Here is an 8768-nt window from a genome sequence, read left to right as displayed (position 1 = left end):
CTTGATAAATTTTTATATGTTTTTATTGATTTTAGAGAGAGGAAGGGAGAGAGAGATAAAAACATCAATGATGAGAGAGAATTATCAATTGGCTGCTTCCTGCACGTCCCCTGGTGGGTATTGAGCCCACAACCCAGGCATGTGCTCTGATTGGGAATCAAACCGTGATCTCCTGGTTCATAGGTCAATGCTAAACTACTGAGCCACACAGGCTGGGCCCAATAAATTTAATTTTGAAAAAACAGTCACCTTAGTATAGAGAAATATCTAAGTTTTCAACTAAGTCTTAGTTGGAAATTCCAACTAAAAAATAACTCTCACTTCTTCACAGATGGCCATATTTTAATAGTGAAATTGAAAGCTAACACATTTTCAAAGGGCTAAAATGCATAATCTTGACAAATGATGAAAGACAGTATCTCATATGAAAATTCATCATCATATATGCAGAAAAAAGCATTCTCATTTTAAAAAATGTATTTATTGATTTGAGAGAGAGAGAGAAAGGAGAGGAAACAGAAAGAAAGAGAAACATTGATTTGTTGTTCCACTTATTTACACATTCATTGGTTGATTCTTAGGCCCTGGCCAAGTGGCTCCAACTAACTGAGCTACTTGGCCAGGGCCTAAGAAGCACTCTCTTGGTGCATTTTCCCAGAAAATCCAGGGAAAGGCCAGAATCAATGACAGAGAGAAGAAGGCAGGGTGGAAAAGAATGGTACAGGGAGCTAGTCTTAGAGTGGTGACAGCCCAGCTCTCTTGGCAGAGCCCTTTCCTACCTGTGTCAGGAGTTCTGACACCACTTATTCTCAAAGGAATGCTGAGCCAACACAGATACCGCCTTGCCCAGTTAATAAAGGGTGGGACTGGAATTTGAACGTAGGACATCTGACACATCACAGATGCCAATTATAATTTAAGAAAAGAAGAAATGGACCAGCTGGTGTTGCTCAGTGGTTGAGCATCAACCAAGGAGGTCACGGTTCGATTCCGGGTAAAGGCACATGCCCAGGTTTCTGGCTTGATCCCTAGTAGGGAATGTATCAAGAGGCAGCCGATCCATCATCCTCTCTCATCATTGATGTTTCTCTCTCTCTCCCCCTCTCCCTTCCTCTTTGAAATCAGCAAAAATATTTTTTAAAACAAAAAGAAAAAAGAAATGAGTACCAATACAACAGCAGCCCATGGGGAGAGAAGTCCCCATCTTAGGAGCCGTGGACCCAACACAGGACTCCAATGTCGTAGTCTCCTAACAGCTGGAGATGAGTGCTCAGTCCTGCAGCAGGAAGGGTCAGTCTCAAGGGAGACAGCAGGGAGGTCCTGAGAGAGAACATCCCTCCACAGCTTCTGTAGCGGCAGAGGAGCAGTTACCTGGTATTCAAGTGTAAGTTGGAGGGTGGGGAACTAACTACCTCAAAAATAGCTCAGTCTGGGAAGACACCCATATCTAGATTTCACAGACAAGAACGTAATAGATTTAGATCAGTATCTAATAAAATTAAAATTCTACTTTACACCACGTAAGAGACCTACTTTATAAACAGTCTTCTGGCCTGGCCGGCATACTCAGTGGTTGAGCATCAACCAATTAACCAGAAGGTCATGGTTCGATTCCTGGTCAGGGAACATGCCAGGGGTTCGAGCTCGATCCCCAATAGGGGACATGCAGGACACAGCCAACCAATGATTCCCTCTTATCATTGATGTTTCTATCTCTCTGATATCAATAAAATATATTAAAAAATAATAAATAGAAACAGTCTTCTGTAAAACCACTATTAGATTTTTAAGTAAGTGCCTAGAATCTTAACATATTTTAAAAGAAAATAAATTGCTTTCTTTAATTAAAAAATAATAACTATTTTTATTTGTAGAATTCTGTGAAGTTTATAAAGCACTTTTATGAGTATCTCATTATTTGAATCTCATAATCAACCCACAAGACAGGTAATTTTATTCATTTTACAGATGAGGAAAATTATAATTAGAACTGAAGAAATTCACCCAAATTTCCACTTCTTAGGCAAGGTAAGAGCTCCAGCTCTGGTTTTACAACTTATGAACTCTGTATTGAAAATTATTTCAATTTAATTGTATTTCACAGACATTTGTTGAGTAATTATTAGGTATCTTGCAGTCTCACTTTGGCATTAAATATTTGATTTAAAATTAAACCATTACTGAGTCAATGATTTCACCATGGACAAATAAAAGTGAGAGTTCAGACAAGTTTATTTCTTTGTAATCTTTATAATTTCAGTTAGCCAGGGTTCAAAGGTTCAAAGAACTTGATTTCAAAGCAATACAGTCATTAGCTGCCCAATCCCAAGGCTGATATACACTGCCTAGGACATTTCTGGTCCTGGAGGAGAGCAGATTAAAACAAAACAAAACAAAACAAAAAAAAACAACTAGAGCTGCTAGTTGAAGGGTCTTTGTTTCCTTAAATGTAAGATTTTTCTAATCACCTAAATCTAAAGAAATTTTAAACATAACATTGAGTGTAGAAAACACTTACTTTTAAAATTTAACTCTCCTCTACATAAACATGAGCTAGCTTCAGGATTGTGAGTTTGTGATAACCCGTCTTACCCCAGATGGTAGGAACATTGGAGGTTAGGAAGCAGCATTTATTATTATTATTGTTGTTTTTACCTGAAACCCTCAATTAAAGCTCAAAAAGAAATTGGCCTGTTAATTCAAGACACATAGTCTCTTTTCTTGGTGACCATCAAAATCTTTAACAAAAAAAATAGGGGAATATTGGAGTGTAGGATCTACTTTGTAGGCATGCTGGCCAGGATTCTAACTTGTGGGCAGGTAGAGGACAGGCAGAGGCACATGTTAAAAGCCATCCTATCCCCCAGGCCAGCCATGTTCAGCACAAGCGGGCACTGCCAGCTGGAAGAGTTCCCCTCACCAGGACAGGAAGAGCGGAGTGAACCACTAGTTATCCATCCTTTCAGGTGACTGCACCAAAGGTCCTGCTTCAGGGTCAGTCCACCCAGACCAGCAAAGCTGAGATGCCTGGAGATGGCTGGGAACAAGGAAGTAAAGCAGGGGCTGCTAATAGCAGCCACTCCGTGAGAGTGATTGCAGTTCACAGTGACCTGCTTGGCAGACAAACCCAGTAGATTTCGCCACTGACTAAACCAGCCGTGGGCAAACTATGGCCCGCGGGTTGGATCTGGCTGTTCTATCCGGTTCTCTTGCTCTCCCCTCTGCTCCTTTACTTTGAATTTATATTAGTTCACACAAACACTCCATCCATGCTTTTGTTCCGGCCCTCCGGTCCAGTTTAAGAACCCATTGTGGCCCTCGAGTCAAAAAGTTTGCCCACCCCTGGACTAAAGCAACACAGCCATCATAGCTACCTTGAACCCACAGCAGATTACACCAGCTTTAGCCCCACAGGTGTTCACTCACATTCACTGATGCCAGCCGCTAGAGGCTCTCCCCATTTTCGGCACCCACCCCACCTGGAATCTGAACACCACACCAGAAGCCAGCTCAGGCCTCTGCAGCTGTGTGAATGCAAGATGCCAGCCTAAGACCCCACCCCACCCAGCTCAGCCCCACTGCCAGGCACCCACGTGGAGCTGGCCCCTCCGGCAGAGCTCCTGTGTGTCCCTAGCCTGGCCCCCCTCACTGGTCTCCACTGCAGTGTACACACCTGGCGGGAGGTGTGCAGCCATGGGAGGGCGGGCAAACAGCCAGTGAGTCTCTAGTTGGCCTAACTCTTGCTGCCTATCTTGCCCCCTACACACTACTCCCTGTGTCTGCATCCACTCCCTGTCCCCACATAGAGCCTACAGCTGGCCCCTGCAGGTGAGTGTTTGCATATCACCAGCTCTACCCACCAACTATGAAAAGTGCACAGCAAAACAGCCAATCATCTCCAGCCCAGCTACGTGCAGGTGCCAAGGTGCCCGCTAGAGCATCCAAACCCAGCCCTAGTCAGTGTGTTCCTGGTAGTATCACTTCCCCCAAAGCTTCTCAATCGCCCAAGCAGGTGCTTCCTGCTTCTCGGGATAAGGTCAGTTAAGTAATTTGAGAATTGAGTGTCTAAAGTTTTGATTAAAGGGTAATCCCATGGAAATGGAACCATTTCAACCATTGCTATGGTGTGGACAGGCCTTTGAAAGTCCCAGATTACTTTATAGAAACCCAGCCTTGAGGAGACTGGAAAAACCCTTTGGATAGGGCCAGTGGGCCGGGGTTATAACCCTATGTCCTACCCTTGTTTTCTAAAAAATCTTAACATTTTTTGCTTCATCTTCCTGAGTTAATTCCTTTGCCCATAAAATAAAAGATAGGACTAAGTAATTCCCCGGGTCTTTCCGAATGGATGACTCTTCAGGGGTGGGCAAACTTTTTGACTCAAGGGCCACAATGGGTTCTTAAACTGGACCGGAGGGCCGGAACAAAAGCATGGGTGGAGTGTTTGTGTGAACTAATATAAATTCAAAGTAAAGGAGCAGAGGGGAGAGCAAGAGAACCCTCCGCTCTTTCGGCTCCGCGAGCCGGATAGAACAGCCGAACGGGCCAGATCCGGCCCGCGGGCCATAGTTTGCCCACGGCTGCTCTAGGTTCTGGGCAGGATTTTAGTGTTAAAATACTAGAAGGCAGCCCTAGCCGGTCTGGCTCAGTGGATAGAGCTTCAGCCTGTGGGCCAAAGGTTCCCAGGTTCCATTCCGGTTAAGGGCATGTACCTTGGTTGCAGGCTGCTTCCTGCCCGGACCCTGGTAGGGAGGCAATCAATCAATGTGTTTCTCTCACATCAATGTTTCTCTTTGTTTTTACCTCTCTCTTCTACTCTCCCTGAAAATCAATGGAAAAACAGCCTCAGGTGAGGATTAACAACAACACCACAAAGAACACTAGATGGCATAGTCAGGTCGTGATAAACTTCAGACTTGGAAAAGACAAGAACACAAGTGCTGAAGATGGCGGCATAGGTAAGCACCTAAACTGCTGCCTCGCACAACAATTTCAAAACTACAACTAAAAGATAGAACGGACACCATCCAGAACCACAGGAAGGCTGGCTGAGTGGAAATTCTACAACTAGAAGGAAAGAGAAAAGCTCACGGAGAATCAGAGGAGCGGCAAAGGGCTGAGGTACGGAGACACGCGCGCAGAGAGGAAGGGCGGCTGAGTGCCTGGCTGACTTTCTCTGGCGGGAGAGGTAAGGAAGCCCCCGACTGCACTGAACCCCAGTTCCAACTGCACTGAACCCCAGTTCCGGGAGAAACCCCGTGGACCCAGGCTCATACAGGGGGAGTCTGGACTGTCAGGTAGAGAGAAAGGCACACGGAGACTCGGAGACTCAGGGGAGCCACGGCGGGCAGGGGTCTGGAGGCGCGCGCGTGAGAGTGCTCACAGAGAAAACTGAATGCGGAGGTTGCCGCAGGCTTTCCCTAGCGGAAGGGAGACGGAAGCTCCTGACTGCACTGAACCCTAGTTCCGACTGCACTGAACCCCAGTTCCGGGCGAGCCCCTGGGGACCTACGCTCTTACAGGGGAATCTGGACTGTCAGGCGGAAACTCAGGGGAGCCATGGAAGGCAGAGGTCTGGAGGCGCGCGCGCAAGAGCAGGGCTGATGGGAAGCCAAGACTGTCTGCTCCGCCCTGAGACTCTGCCCCATCCAAGCTGAGCACAGAGGCTATTGCAATTTGGCAAGTCTAATCCTATAAGGCTGTCTCCAGCACTGAACTTCTCCTGGCGTAGACACAGCTGATCCTCACAGCCAACTGGCCTGGAGGTCAATTCCTCCCAGTGATACCAACAACAATCAAGACTTAACTACAACAAGGCTGTACACACAGTCCATAAAGGGGTGCACCAAGAGTGTCCACCTCAGGTTAACTGGGGAGGCCGACCCACTGAGCCCTATAGGAAACCTAGCACACAATGCTACCCTACCAACTCAGGGAAGCAGCCAAAATGCAGAGACAAAGAAACAGATCACAAACGAAAGAAATAAAGGAAAACAAATGACTGGATATAGAATTCAAAACCACGGTTATAAGGCTTTTCAAGAATATCCTAGAAAAAGCCAATAAATTTAGTGAGACCCTCGAAGATATGAAAAAGGACAAATGAGAAATTAAACATACACTGACTGAAATAAAAATATTATACAGAGACCCAACAGCAGACTAGAGGAACGCAAGAATCAAGTCAAAGATCTGAAATACAGAGAAGCAAAAAACATGCAACCGGAAAAGCAAAAAGCAAAAAGAATCCAAAAAGTTGAAGATAGTGTAAGAAGCCTCTGGAACAACTTCAAGCGTACCAACATCAGAATTATGGGGGTGCCAGAACAAGAGAGAGAGCAAGATACTGAAAACCTATTGGAAGAAATAATGACAGAAAACTTCCCCCACCTGGTGAAAGAAATAGACTTACAAGTCCAGGAAGCGCACAGAACCCCAAACAAAAGGAATCCAAAGAGGACCACACCAAGACACATCATAATTAAAATGCCAAGAGCAAAAGACAAAGAGAGAATATGCCAAGAGCAAAAGACAAAAAGCAGCAAGAGAAAAAGAGTTAATTACCTACAAGGGAGCACCCATATGATTGTCAGCTGATTTCTCAACAGAAACTATGCAGGCCAGATGGGAGTGGCAAGAAATATTCTAAGTGATGAATAGCAAGAACCTACAACCAAGATTAGCCAGCAAAGCTATCATTCAGAATTGAAGGTCAGATAAAGAGCTTCACAGATAAGAAAAAGTTAAAGGAGTTCATCATCACCAAACCAGGATTATATGAAATGCTGAAAGGTATTCTTTAAGAAGAAGAAGAAGAAAAAAGTAAAGATAAAAATTATGAACAACAAATACATATCTATCAACAAGTGAACCTAAAAATCAAGTGAATTAAAAATCTGATGAACAGAATAAACTGGTGAATATAATAGAATCAGGGGCATAGAAAGGGAGTGGACTGATAATTCTCAGGGGGAAAGGGGTGTGGGGGGTGCGGGAAGAGACTGGACAAAAATTGTACACCTATGGATGAGGACAGTGGGAGGGAGTTAAGGGCAGAGGGTGGGGTGGGAACCGGGTGGAGGGGAGCTATGGGGGGGGGGGAAGGAGAAACAATTGTAATAATCTGAACAATAAAGATTTATTTAAAAAATAAAAAATAAAAAGAACACAAGTGCTAGCTTGGATCCATGGTAAGGTCAGAATCCTGATATTTCCAATTAATTTCTTCACCAAATTAACAAATTCTGATCTTTAAATCAAAATGGTTCTGGAAAATATAGGAGGAGATATGAGGTAGCTTGGCTCTGGGATGAAAAGTAGGATCAAAGCGTAGGGTAAATAGTGAAAAGTTTTTTTAAAAAATAAAGAATACACTATAATTCTGTCTTTCAGGTCAAATTCAAGTTAATTTTAAAAGCTCTAAACAGACATCCACTGAAAGAATGCTATCTCACCAAAAAGTCAACATGTATAAAATCAAGCATCACCTTTCCCTCAAACTTCAATTAAGTGGTCCATCCTGGCTCGCTTTTTATTTATTTACTAGAGGCCCGGTACACAAAATTTGTGCACTCAGCAGGGTTGGGGGGGCGGTCCCTCAGCCTGGCTCGCCCCCTCTCGCACTCCGGGAACCCTCGGAGGATGTCCAACTGCCGCGGAGACGGTAGAAGCTCCTGCCACCACTGCTGTGCTCGCCAGCCATGGGCCCAGCTTCTGGCTGAGTGGTGCTACCCCTGTGGGAGCACACTGACCACCAGGGGGCAGATCCTGCATTGAGTGCCTGCCCCCTGGTGGTCAGTGCATGTCATAGTGACCGGATGTTTGGCCGTTCGGTTGATTTGCATATTAGCCTTTTATTATATAGGATTTACTTACTTATTTAACTGAACTGCCAACTTAGCATTTTCCACCAACACGGGGAGCAGAAACCCTCACAGGCTCACGACCTTTTGCTTAGGTGCTGTCTTTTTGGGAGCCTTAGGGGCAGCCACTGCTGTCTTTTCAGATGCTTGCTTAGCCTTTGTGGCTCCGTTGGCAGCCTTGATAGTTTGTTCTCGTTGAGCCTTCCTAACTTCAGGTTTCTGATTCCTGTTGGCCATGGTATCAGCAAGAGCTGCACCAATGCCCAGCCAGCGTGGCTCAGTGGTTGAGCATCACGGGTTCGATGCACAGTCAGGGCATATGCCCGGGTTGTGGGCTCAATCCCAGTGAGGGGGATGCAGGAGGCAGCTGATCAATGATTCTCTTTCACCATTGATGTTTCTATCTCTCCCTCTCCCTTCCTCTCAAAAAAAAAAAAAAAAAAGAACAGGGGAAACGTTTTTATATATTGAGAAGATGAAATAACTGAGTGTAGTTCCTAGGAGAAGAGCAAAGAGGGAGAGATGAGGTCAGATATCTGAAAGATTACAAGTCAGAAAGAAAACGTCCATATTGCTTTAGAAGAAAAGCTAAGAAAAATGAGTAGAAATTACTCAAAGCAAGTTTATATTTATTCTGATTGTTTTATTTTCAAAAAAAGTAAAACAAGATTTTTTTTGGTTTGTTTTCTTTTCAAACTACAAGTATAGGTAAGGAAAGGAGGAGGAGAAAAGGTCTTGTTTCAATGAAGAAAAAAAAAAAACAAAAAAAACCCACAGTCGAATTTCTAGGAAAGGTATCCATTCAGGCCCAAAGTTTTGTTTTCATAGGGGAAGGCACGCCATCTTGTGGAATTTTAGGATATTGCCATGACCGGAAAGGAGTGAGTTTGCCTATGTTTTAAAATT

This window comes from Plecotus auritus (genome assembly GCF_963455305.1).
Source record: "Plecotus auritus genome assembly, chromosome: 9".
Taxonomy (NCBI): domain Eukaryota; kingdom Metazoa; phylum Chordata; class Mammalia; order Chiroptera; family Vespertilionidae; genus Plecotus; species Plecotus auritus.
The sequence above is the reverse complement of the archived record's forward strand: the minus strand, read 5'-3'. Positions refer to the sequence as shown.